Raw genomic sequence first — 13,517 nt, 5'->3', positions numbered from 1 at the left:
AGCTCTATCATACTATCCAGGTCTGTGTCCAAACAGTTTGAGTTCCTACTTCTAAAAATCCACCTTTCCAGAAATAAGTCTCTCACTGTTGCTGCTTGCTACAGACCCCCCTCAGCCCCCAGCTGTGCCCTGGACACCATATGTGAATTGACTGCCCCCCAGTACTGCTTGGTGACCTAAACTGGGATATGCTTAACACCCCGGCCATCCTACCATCCAAACTAGATGCCCTCAATCTCACACAAATTATCAAGGAACCTACCAGGTACAACCCTAAATCCGTAAACATGGGCACCCTCATAGATAACATCCTGAGTAACTTACCCTCTAAATACACCTCCGCTGTCTTCAACCAGGATCTCAGCAATCACTGTCTTATTGCCTGCGTCCGTATCGGGTCCGCGGTCAAACGACCACCCCTCATCACTGTCAAACGCTCCCTAAAACACTTTAGCGAGCAGGCCTTCCTAATTGACCTGGCCCAGGTATCCTGGATGGATATCGATCTCATTCCGTCATTAGAGAATGCCTGGTTGTTCTTTAAAAGTGCTTTCCTCTCAATCTTAAATAAGCATGCCCCATTCAAAAAATTCAGAACTAAGAACAGATATAGCCCCTGGTTCTCCTCAGACTTGACTGCCCTTGACCAGCACAAAAACATCCTGTGGCGTACTGCATTAGCATCGAATAGCCCCCGCGATATGCAACTTTTCAGGGAAGTTAGGAACCAATATACACAAGCAGTTAGGAAAGCAAAGGCTAGCTTTTTCAAACAGAAATTTGCATCCTGTAGCACTAACTCCAAAAAGTTGTGGGACACTGTAAAGTCCATGGAGAATAAGAGCACCTCCTCCCAGCTGCCCATTGCACTGAGGCTAGGAAACACTATCACCACCGATAAATCTACAATAATCGAGAATTTCAACAAGCATTTTGCTACGGCTGGCCATGCTTTCCAGCTGGCTACCACTACCCCGGCCACCAGCTCTGCACCCTCCGCTGCAACTTGCTCATGCCCCCCCCGCTTCTCCTTCACACAAATTCAGACAGCTGATGTTCTGAAAGAGCTGCAGAATCTGGACCCCTACAAATCATCTGGGCTAGACAATCTGGACCCTTTCTTTCTAAAAATAGGGGCCGAAATTGTCCAACCTCTCTTTCGTAACTTCTGAGATCCCCAGAGATTGGAAAGCTGCCGCGGTCATCCCCCTCTTCAAAGGGGGTGACACTCTAGATCCAAACTGTTACAGACCTATATCCATCCTGCCCTGCCTTTCGAAGTTTTTGAAAGCCAAATTCACAAACAGATCACCGACCATTTCGAATCCCACCGTACCTTCTCCACTATGCAATCCTGTTTCCGAGCTGGTCATGGGTGCACCTCAGCCACGCTCAAGGTTCTAAACTATATTATAACCGCGATCGATAATAGACAGTACTGTGCAGCCGTCTTCATCGACTTGGCCAAGGCTTTCGACTCTGTCAACCACCGCATTCTTATTGGCAGACTAAATAGCCTTGGTTTCTCAAATGACTGCCTCGCCTGGTTCACCAACTACTTCTCAGATAGTTCAATGTGTCAAATTGGAGGGCCTGTTGTCTGGACCCATGGCAGTCTCTATGGGGGTGCCACAGGGTTCAATTCTTGGGCCGACTCTTTTCTCTGTGTATATCAATGATGTCGCTCTTGCTGCTGGTGACTCTCAGATCCACCTCTACGCAGACGACACCATTTTGTATACATCTGGCCCTTCATTGGACACTGTTAACAAACCTCCAAATGAGCTTCAATACCATACAACACTCCTTCCGTAGCCTCCAACTGCTCTTAAACACTAGTAAAACTAAATGCATGCTCTTCAATCGAACGCTGCTGGCACCCGCCCACCCGACTAGAATCACTACTCTCGACGGGTCTGACCTAGAGTATGTGGACAACTACAAATACCTAGGTGTCTGGTTAGACTGTAAACTCTCCTTCCAGACTCACATTAAGCATCTCCAATCCAAAGTGAAATCTAGAATCGGCTTCCTATTTCGCAACAAAGCCTCCTTCACTCATGCTGCCAAACATGCCCTCGTAAAACTGACTATCCTACCGATCCTTGACTTCGGCGATGTCATTTACAAAATCACAGTGCCATCCGTTTTGTCACCAAAGCCCCATATACTACCCACCACTTTGACCTGTACGCTCTTGTTGGCTGGTCCTCACTACATATTCATCGTCAAACCCACTGGCTCCAGGCCATCTATAAATCACTGCTATGCAAATCTCCGCCTTATCTTAACTCATTGGTCACCATAGCAACACCCACCCGTAGTATGCGCTCCAGCAGGTATATCTCACTGGTCATCCCCAAAGCCAACACCTCCTTTGGCCGCCATTCCTTCCAGTTCTCTGCTGCCAATGACTGGAACGAACTGCAAAAATCTCTGAAGCTGGAGACTTATCTCCCTCACTAACTTTAAGCATCAGTTGTCAGAGCACCTTACCGATCACTGCACCTGTACACAGCCCTTCTGAAATTAGCCCACTCAACTATCTCATCCCCATATTGTTATTTATTTTGCTCATCATCTCTATTTGCACATCTATCATTCCAGTGTTAATACTAATTGTAATTATTTTGCACTATGGCCTATTTATTGCCTTACCTCCATAACTTGCTACATTTGCACACACTAGATAGATTTTCTGTGGTATTTTTGACTTTATGTTTTGTTTTACCTTATGTAACTCTGTGTTGTTGTTTTTATCGCACTGCTTTGCTTTATCTTGGCCAGGTCGCAGTTGTAAATGAGAACTTGTTTTCAACTGGCTTACCTGGTTAAATAAAGGTAAAATAAAAAACAGTGTCACTGATTCTTTTGACAAATCATGATTTAGTGCACTGATTCCTTAGACAAATCAATGTTTGTGTTTGAAGTGGAGGCAGAGATTTTAAGTTTTTTAACCGGAAAGTTTGTAGTGCTTCTGTGGTGACGAGGGGACAAATCTTCTGTGTCTGCTAGTTCCGATTTTGACACTTTTGCCCCCAGAAGTAAATGAAGTGGCTACCCTCATGCTGGGCTGGGAGCAACATAGATCCATAGTCAAGGGTCCTCCAAGCCTACAAAGGCTTCCATCTTCTACACTGATTAGTAGCTGATCTGTCGGTCCCTAATGGTTTGTTTCGCAGTGGGACCTGGTATGTGACAATGAGTACAAACAGCCTCTGACTTCCTCAATATACTTCCGTGGTGTTCTGGTGGGAACCTTTATCACAGGACAGCTGTCCGACAGGTGTGTATGACAAAGACAAGTTCGGAAAGTACAAAGAAACATCACATGAATAAGTACTTCTGTGGTTCTTACATTGAGTTGTGAAAATAAAATATATAATTGTAAGAGGCTAGTAGGAAGTCCAAACAAAAGGCAGTGTCTTTGTCAGCTGCTACAGAATCACAGTTTTCATAGAATGTCATCAATACAACAGTGAATAATCAGTGTGTCCTTGGTCCTTATATATCCAGTCTGGCGTCAACCACTATCAACAGATATGAGAATAGTCCATAACAAGTCTAGTGACCATCAACCGGCACCTTGAGTGTCACAAACACTGGAAATCATGTGTATTACAGAAATTGAAAATATATTAACATGCTTAACATTGTGTTAATCACTCTAAACTGAATATGAAGTTTAGTGATCTTAAACATCCCCATTAAAATCATGCAATACAAAGGATGTTATGATTTGACAGTTCATAGATATTATTTGGATTGGAGCACTTCACAAGGAATACTTTTCTTACTGCCATATCTTCACTGTGTATCTTTTAAATTCCATTAATAGGCTAAAATCAGGGATGGGCAACTCCAGTCCTTGGAGGCCTGATTGGTGTCACACTTGCCCCATCCCCAGCTAACACACCTGACTCCAATAATCAACTAATCATGATCTTCAGTTTAGAATGTAATTAGTTTAATCAGCTGTGTTTGCTATGGATTGGGGAAAAGTTTGACACCACTCTGGCCCCTGAGGACTGGAGTTGCCCATCCCTGGAAATAATAAGCCCATTAGAGTTGTTCATAACTTGTTATACCACAAATATATGGACTCATCAACCCAGACTTTTGACAGGTTCGGAAGAAGGCCGGTGCTCTTTTCCATGATGGTATTACAGACTGTAGCCATATTCACCCGGGTATTCTCCCCAAGCTGGGAGGCATTCAGCGCCATCTTCTTATTTGTGGGCTTTGGTGGATTCTCCAACTATGTGGTAGCTTATGTGTTAGGTTTAAGACAAACTTTAATAAAAAATTAACTTCCATTAATTCCTAACAGCCCAACTTCAGATTTATCCAGTAAGCACAAATTACACAATACACCTTTTACCTGTGTGCTGGTTGGTGTCTGCAGGATCCGAGATTCTGAGCGTGTTCATGGGATCTGGTTTGGGCCAAATGTTCATACCAGCGGTGGCCTACTTCATCCGTGATTGGAGGTGTCTTCTGGTGCCCATGGCAGGTTCTGGACTGATGTACATCCCCCTCTGGTGGTCAATTGATGAATTGAGGACCCTCAACACGGTCTAGTTGAGGACATGGTCTAACTGTCCTACCTACTGCATGTTTGATTTGCACAGGTTAATCCCAGAGTCTCCCAGATGGCTGCTCTCTCAGGGAAGAGTGGAGGAGGCTGAGGCCATAATGAGAGATGCTGCCAGGAGGAACAGAGTTGAAGCACCAGAGGTAATCTTCACTCCCATTGAGGTAAGCAATTACCTTTAGTGAATAGGTCTAGATTTGAGGCTAACATAAAAGGTCACACATGCACTATAGCTACAAATAAAAAAATTGATACAGCGACAATTAGGCCTATGTGACAAGTGAATTTGGGCTACACCTCAAAAACACAGCAAAATTGAGGTTGGAAGGGGGGAAATCCTAAGGTGGAAAGAGAATGTGCATTGCTAACTTGGAAGCTTTTAAACTTACAGTATTTCTCTCCTACAATAGATTGAGGTTGCCCGTGAAAATTGTGGTCCTCTGTAACTCAGCTGGTAGAGCACGGCGCTTGTAACGCCAAGGTAGTGGGTTCGATCCCCGGGACCACCCATACACAAAAATGTATGCACGCACGACTGTAAGTCGCTTTGGATAAAAGCGTCTGCTAAATGGCATATTATTTATTATTAAAATATGGACAAGAAATATAATTTCTTGGACATCCTACAGAGCTGCAACATGGTCTCAATTATACTAATTTGTTCTCTTCTGTGGTAAGTCGTTGTGATGAGTGTGATGGAAGGAGTCAGGCGCAGGAGGGTAATCACCGAATACAGAGTTTCTTCCTTAGTGGACACACAAATACGCTCAAATAGCGATCCACGAAACAGGCACTGGGGAAACTCTCATCCCAGTCAAATACACTGTAACGGTAGAATCCAATAATACATAGGCACAGGGGGAAATCTACCCTGGCAACAAAATGTACGAGTAGCTCCACCGAGCTACACTACTCTCACAAATAACAATCACCCACAAGGACAAGGGGGCAGAGGGAACACTTATACACGGACTAATGAGGGTGTTAGAACCAGGTGTGTGTGATTGATAAGACAAGACAAAGGTGATGATGATTGGGGCGGCAGTGGTTAGTAAGCCGAAACCTGCCCGAACAAGGAGGGGAGGCAGCCTCGACTGAAGTCGTGACAGTCGTGCTCTCCACTGCATTATAGTTGTATTCCTAGATATGTTTAAGATACCAGAGTCTTATCACTCATTAAAGATAGACTCTTCTTTATGATATTGCCACGAGCAGCACCGCACATTTTGCTCTCAGTCACACAGAGTATCTATGCATGTGCACGAGTGCCTTTTTAGTCAGCATGCTAGGCTAGTTTATGCTTAGCAGCCCGTTGGATTCCATGACCAAACATTATATAGTAGTCCCGTGTAGCTCAGTTGGTAGAGCATGGTGTTTGCAACGCCAGGGTTGTGGGTTCGTTTCCTACGGGGGACCAGTATGAAAAAAAATAATTATGCACTCACTGACTGTAAGTCGCTCTGGATAAGAGCGTCTGCTAAATGACTAAAAAAAATGTTAAAATGTAGTAGCTGCAGGAAGTGTTGTGGAATCCAATGGGATGCTTTAGCATGAGCTAGCCTTGCCCATTCATAGAAAGTAATGCTAGCACGATAGAATGTAGTCACATACATGTGTGACCGACTGGCTCGATTCGGTCTTATGTAGCAAAATTTGAAATTGTGTTTTTTACATTGGATAAAAGTAGCGACTCAGAGCTATAAAATGGTATATCATACACTACAGTTGAGGAACAATGGTAAAGTCATTCTGCTTTGAAAGTTGATAAACTTGTAACCCCACTTTTGAGAAAATGAATGTTTTGGTACACCTATTGGAGAGCTCTTCTTTGTCTACACCCATTCAGCATCATTCACACCCTCTTAAGCCTAAGCCCCACCTATGTCTTTATGGATTCACATGTGAGGCCATGTACTAAACAACCAAAGATTTCAAGACTAAAGGCTGGTTTATACTATGTCTATCGACAGTTGTTGCCGTGACATCATGAACATTCTATTGTCGTCCGACATCAAACTTGTCATTGTCGTTATGAAAAAATATGAACACAAAAACTACAGGCTGCATGACATCAGCAGCCTGGTGGTCTAAAATAGCATAACTGATGTATTTTAACACCAATAAACCCAACCGTTTAAAAAATAATTGAGAATATGTCAATCTAGCAAACCAGGCAACTAAAAGCAACTTTTGGTTTGTTTCTAGCTTGTTAGCTAGCTAGCTAACGTTAAGTTAGCTGGCTAGCTAGTTCAAATAATGACCATATCATATACAGTAGCTGACAATGTCTTCACTTTAACTCATTTGTATTCATTATTACAAGAAAATATACTCACAACAAGATCATTATTTAGAAGTTAATGGTGAGCTAATTACAGAAAATAGCTTATGGTGGTGAGTGTGACGAAATAAGAACAGGGCATTCTACCGGAGAACTTTATAATTTGGACACTGTCTCTTTGGCCTAACGTTATATCCTAATTTGACTTTGGTGCAGGTCATGTTGTTCTTCACATTACCGTCTCTGGTAAACACATAGTATATAAAATATAACCAACGTTTATTTGTCACATACAGAAGATGTAAACGGTACAGTGAAATGGTTACTTTTGTTTAGACATCTAGCTAGCTAGCTAAACAATTAACCATAATCCCAACTCATAACATTACTACTCTGCATGAATCTGCAGGTAGCTAACCAACTAGGTTCAATGTTAGCTAGCTAGATAACATTAGGCTATAACTAGCAATGCAAATGGCTCTGAGATACAAATAACATTAATACACAGATCATACAAGTAACATTAGCTAGCGAGCCAGCCAGCATTAGCAAGTTAGCTAACAGTACGCTTTAACTTACAATGAAAACAACTTTCTGACTAAATTAGAAATGTATATCTGAAAATGTAGCTAGCTAGACTCTTTTACCCGTATACATGGATGAACGCTTCTCCCTCTCTGTTACGGATGCCATGGTTTCCCTTAGTTTGAAGATGTAATCCGGAGACAGGTGTTTTATACAACAGCAGCATTCTGTGTGTTCTCTTTTCGACTCCCTCTGCATATTTGCAATCAAACGTCAGAATTTTCTCAATTTCTTTAGCTATCATATTCTAATTCCACTGGGCATTCCACTGATTTCAAAACCCGGTCCTCCAGAAAGTGGAGAGCAACACTTTTGCAATTCTGCGATGTGATATTTTTTTTTTTTTTTAAGCGAGTTAGAAAGGATTACCTACACATACTGACCAGCTCATGTTATAGACAGAAGCGTGCTACATGGTAGACCAATCCGAACTCATCTCTCAGCATGTCCAGCCTCATCCATTGTCATGAAAACAGCCGAGGCTGCCCCTCCTCCTTGCTCAGGCAGGCTTCGGCGTTCGTCGTCACTGGAGTACTAGCTGCCACCGATCGATGTTTCTGTGTTACACTAGTCTTGTCTTTATTATTCACACCTGTTACCCATTATGCTTATATGTTTCCCTATAATTACCTCTGTTTTCCCTGCTGGGTTTGTGCATCATTGTCCGTTGTTTTACGTCGTTTGGTGAGCTGTTGTTCTGCTCTTCCCTGCGTGGAGGGTTTGTTATGGTTTACTTTTGTTTTAGTAAATCCATTCATTTCTCAGTTCTGTGTCCTGCGGCTGATTCCGTTACACCACTTCACCCAGACATTGACATCCATTCATTATCTCAGCCAATCATGGCTAGCGGGAAGGTTCCTGTCTTTTTCTGTGGTTAAACCTCTTAATTTAACAATTGTATTTGTATTTACAGATGGCATACAAGTTTGTTATTAAGGCACATGAAAGATCACCTGTTCGAGATGGCATTTCTGCCACAAAACCCATTTTGATAAAAAAATAAAATAATGTTTTACGTTCAAATGCCTCTCCTGTGAAGTAGTGATGCACAACATATTTCCTGAAACAAGTCACATACTGTATCTGAAGTGTACGAATAATGCCCCGATGCTCCTACACTGCCCCAACTCTCTGTCTAAATGTTAATACGCCTTGGTTGCAATATGGTTTTAGAAACATCTGGAACGTAACTTTCATATTACTACACACCTTTATAACACGATTCCTACACGGCCATATTTCCAAGTTACAGCTTGTTTATGTAAGAGAGGGGCGACCACCTGTTCTAATTAGCTATGTAACGTCTCCGAACACCTGTGTGTACCGGAAAAGAATGCCAGAAAAGTGTTTTAACTAAAAATATTGTAACTGAAAAATACTATCAGCTGCAACTGTGTTAAAACAGTGTACAGTAAGTGTATATTTTGCATTTGTAAAAGGATTTTGGTCTTTATAGTTCTATCCGTTTTTCTTCGTATTATCTTCAGAAAATTGGCATGTCAGATTGGCCTTGGCGGCGCCGGAGAGGATGGCTGCCGTTTTATGGGCTCTTAACAAACCGTGCTATTTTGTTTGTTTTTTCGCATTGTTTGTAACTTATTTTGTACATGATGTTGCTGCTACTGTCTCTTATGACCCAAAAGAGCATCTGGACATCAGAACAGCGATTACTCACCTTGAACTGGACTAATAATTTTTCTTTAATGAGTCGGACGAGAGGGATTTGCTCCAGACACCCGACAGGGCCCTCATCCCCATCATTCACAGTAGAAAGAGAAGGAGATATCGCAGAAGGAGATCGGGGTGCCTGGTAAGGAGCTGGCGACGAGTGGCTAATCTGCCTTTGCCATCGGTACTATTGGCCAACGTACAATCACTTGATAATGAAGTGGACGACCTACAAGCACGTATATCCTACCAACGGGACATTAAAAACGGTAATATCTTATGTTTCACAGAGTCGTGGCTGAACAACGACACGAATATCATACAGCTGGCATGTTATACACTGTATCGGCAGGATAGAACAGCAGCCTCTGGTAAGACAAGGGGTGGCAGTCTATGTATATTTGTAAACAAAAGCTGGTGCACGATATCAAAGAAAGTCTCAAGGTTTTGCTCGCCTGAGGTATAGTATCTCATGATAAGCTGTAGACCACACTATCTACCAAGAGAGTTTTCATTTATATTCTTCGTAGTTGATTATTTACCACCACAAACCGACGCTGACACTAAGACCGCACTCAATTAACTGTATACGGCCATAAGCAAACAGGAAAACACTCATCCAGAGGCGGCACTCCTAGTGGTCGGGGACTTTACTGCAGGGAAACTTACATCCGTTTAACCTAATTTCTACCAGCATGTTAAATGTGCAACCAGAGGGAAAAAACTCTAGACCACCTTTACTCCACACACAGACACACATACCAAGTTCTCCCTCGCCCTCCATTTGGCAAATCTGACCATAATTATATCCTCCTGATTCCTGCTTACAAGCACAAACTAAAGCATCAGTGACTTGGTCAATAAAAAAGTGGTCAGATGAAGCAGATGCTAAGCTACAGGACTGTTTTGCTAGCACAGACTGGAATATGTTCCGGGATTCTTCCGATGGCATTGAGGAGTACACCACATCAGTCACTGGCTTCATCAATAAGTGCATCGATGACGTCGTCCCCACAGCGACTGTACGTACATACCCCAACCAGAAGCCATGGATTAAAGGCAACATCCGCACTGAGCTAAAGGGTAGAGCTCCCACTTTCAAGGATCGAGACTCTAACCCGGAAGCTTAGAAGAAATCCCGCTACGCCCTTCGACGAACCATCAAACAGGCAAAGCGTCAATACAGGACCAAGATCGAATCGTACTACACCGGCTTCGACGCTCGTCGGATGTGGTAGGGCTTGCAAACTATTACAGACTACAAAGGAAAGCACAGTCGCGAGCTGCCCAGTGACACGAGCCTACCATACGAGCTAAATTACTTCTATGCTCGCTTCGAAGCAAGTAACACTGAAACATGCATGAGAGCATCAGCTGTTCCAGACGATCAAGCTCTACGTAGCCGACGTGAGTAAGACCTTTAAACAGGTCAACATTCACAAGGCCGCAGGGCCAGACGGATTACCAGGACGTGTACTCCGAGCATGCGCTGACCAACTGGCTGATTCTGTAATATCATCATGTTTCAAGCAGAACACCATAGTCCCTGTGCCCAAGTACACTAAGGTAACCTGCCTAAATGACTACCGACCCATAGCACTCACATCTGTAGCCATGAAGTGCTTTGAAAGGCTGGTCATGGCTCACATCAACACCATTATCCCAGAAACCCTAGACCCACTCAATTTGCATACCGGCCCAACACATCCACAGATGATGCAATCTCTATTGCGCTCCACACAGCCCTTTCACACCTGGACAAAAGGAACACCAATGTGAGAATGCTATTCATTGACTACAGCTCAGCGTTCAACACCATAGTGCCCTCAAAGCTCATCACTAAGCTAAGGACCCTGGGACTAAACACCTCACTCTGCAACTATATCCTGGACTTGCTGACGGGCTGCCCCCAGGTGGGAAGGGTAGGTAACAACACATCCGCCACGCTGATCCTCAACACGGGGCCCCTCAGGGGTGTGTGCTCAGTCCCCTCCTGCACTCCCTGTTCACTCATGACTGCATGGCCAGGCACGACTCCAACACCATCATTAAGTTTGCAGATGACACAACAGTGGTAGGCCTGATCACCGACAACGACGAGACAGCCTATAGGGAGGAGGTCAGAGACCTGGCCGTTCGGGAGGAGGTCAGAGACCTCCCTCAATGTGATCAAGACAAATGAGATGATTGTGGACTACAGGAAAAAGAAGAGGACCGAGCACGCCCCCATTCTCATCGACGGGGCTGTAGCGGAGCAGGTTGAGAGCTTCAAGTTCCTTTGTGTCCACATCACCAACAAATTAACATGGTCCAAGCACACCAAGACAGTTGTGAAGAGGGCACGACAAAACCTATTCCCCCTAAGGAGACTGAAAAGATTTGGCATGGGTTCTTAGATCCTCAAAAGGTTATACGGCTGCACCATCGAGAGCATCCTGACTGGTTGCATCACTGCCTGGTATGGCAACTGCTCGGCCTTCGACCGCAAAGCACTACAGAGGGTAGTGCGTACGGCCCAGTACGTCACTGGGGCCAAGCTTCCTGCCATCCAGGACCTCTATACCAGGTGGTGTCAGAGGAAGGCCCTAAAAATTGTCAAAGACTCCAGCCACCCTAGTCATAGACTGTTCTCTCTGCTACCTCACTGCAAGCGGTACCGGAGTGCCAAGTCTAGGTCCAAGAGGCTTCTAAACAGCTTCTACCCCCAAGCCACAAGACTCCTGAACATCTAATCAAATGGCTACCCAGACTATTTGCATTCAGACATTTATTTCACAGCAATTTATGACTTGTTGGTCTCATCATTTTATTAATATCAGACTATTATCAATCATCATATTGTTATTAATATCATAATTTTAACCCATTACTTGACCTGGGTTACATGTACCACAACCAGTATTTGCAATCTTAGAGAGCTATAAATACTGTATGCTGACTGCTGATTGCAGTATTTATGTCCTTGTCCTCTTGTCCCTTTAGGATGGTCATCACCATGGCCTACTATGCACTGCTATTCAATACCACAAACCTGCATGGGGATTCCTATATCAACTTCTTCCTGTCTGCAGTTATAGAAGTGCCAGCCTATATAATCGCTATGTTACTGCTGAAATTTTGCTATCGAAGATTCTGCCAGTCATCAACTCTGTTTCTTGGCGGTTCTGTTATTCTCTTCATCCAGATTGTCCCAGCAGGTAATATTAAAATGTCATCTCTAGTCTAGGGGACACACTATATTATGTTCAGTTCATTATTAACAAAGCAATGTAAAAGCCATAAGTGTTTCCTACTTCACATAATTAAATACTGTTTTATTTGTGTGAAAAAATGAGCTCTTCATGGCCATTTGATATGCGTGTGTGAAAGTCAAGTATGTCTTGTCAGAGCTCTGATACAAGATATTAACCCCTGGCTAAAGTCGCCCCTCATATCTCCCTGGAGTGGCCATCTTCCTGGAGATGGTGGGGAAGTTTGGCATCACCGCAGCGTTCTGTGTGGTGTAAGCCGTCACGTCGGAGCTCTTCCCCACTGTGGTGAGGAACATGGCCATGGGGGCGTGTTCCATGGCAGCACGCATAGTCACCATCTCCCCCTTCATCATCTACCTCGGTAAGACTAATCAATCAGGTAATCAATCAGTTAATTAATCAATCAATGTCAATATTGGACTGTTAACAAAGTGTATCTATCTAATCTTGCTCTCTTTTACCAGGTAATTACTACAAGTATCTGCCATATATTTTGATTGGGAGTCTGGCTGTGTTATCCGGCCTACTGTGTTTCATTCTACCAGAGAGATTTGGATAAGTCTCCCTGAGACAATACCACAGATGCAGAACCTTAGAGGGTAATTCATGTATTTCATAGGTGTTATAATAGTTAATAGCATATGGTAATGTTTCATAGCTTGTTCTTATGATGGCATAATGATACTAACAACAATAATGAAAACAACAATGTTTATTAATATCATAATTGCAGCAATTATCATTAGGAATAGTATTAGAATTATAATAACAATTGTAGTAGTAGTAGGTTGCAAGTATATGTTATATAATGTGCTACACTTATACATCTCTCATTTTGCAATAAGTTCGGAAGTAAGAAAAAAACTGCAAATACAAGTAACAATCCCATTGTAGAAAAATAAGAAAGATTTTAACTGACTCACTTTGTTACTTCCCACAAGACACTGTACATAATAAAGGTTTTTAATGAAAATGTTTTTATTTATATCTCATATGTCATTATTCATATACACTGAGTGTACAAAACATTAGGAACATCTTCCTAATATTGAGTTGCACCCCCTTTTGCCCGCAGAGCAGCCTCAATTTGTCGGGGCATGGACTACAAGGTGTCGAAAGCGTTCCACAGGGATGCTGG

At 43.1% G+C, this 13,517-nt stretch overlaps 1 pseudogene across 1 annotated transcript in view; it reads left to right on the top strand.

The window, feature by feature from the left end:
- LOC311136378 (solute carrier family 22 member 4-like) overlaps window positions 1–12,938 on the top strand; it is a 35,556-nt pseudogene extending 22,618 nt beyond the window's left edge. The window contains exons 3-10 of the transcript in view: window positions 3,183–3,286; window positions 4,127–4,281; window positions 4,406–4,544; window positions 4,632–4,758; window positions 8,948–8,958; window positions 12,111–12,325; window positions 12,561–12,740; window positions 12,844–12,938. The product of the transcript in view is annotated as a solute carrier family 22 member 4-like (transcript). The remainder of the gene's footprint in view (window positions 1–3,182; window positions 3,287–4,126; window positions 4,282–4,405; window positions 4,545–4,631; window positions 4,759–8,947; window positions 8,959–12,110; window positions 12,326–12,560; window positions 12,741–12,843) is intronic.
- The last annotated feature ends 579 nt before the right edge of the window (window positions 12,939–13,517 follow it).

The sequence above is a fragment of the Coregonus lavaretus genome (genome assembly GCF_964263955.1).
Source record: "Coregonus lavaretus genome assembly, chromosome: 10".
Classification (NCBI taxonomy): domain Eukaryota; kingdom Metazoa; phylum Chordata; class Actinopteri; order Salmoniformes; family Salmonidae; genus Coregonus; species Coregonus lavaretus.
This window is presented reverse-complemented; position numbering and strand designations above follow the sequence as displayed.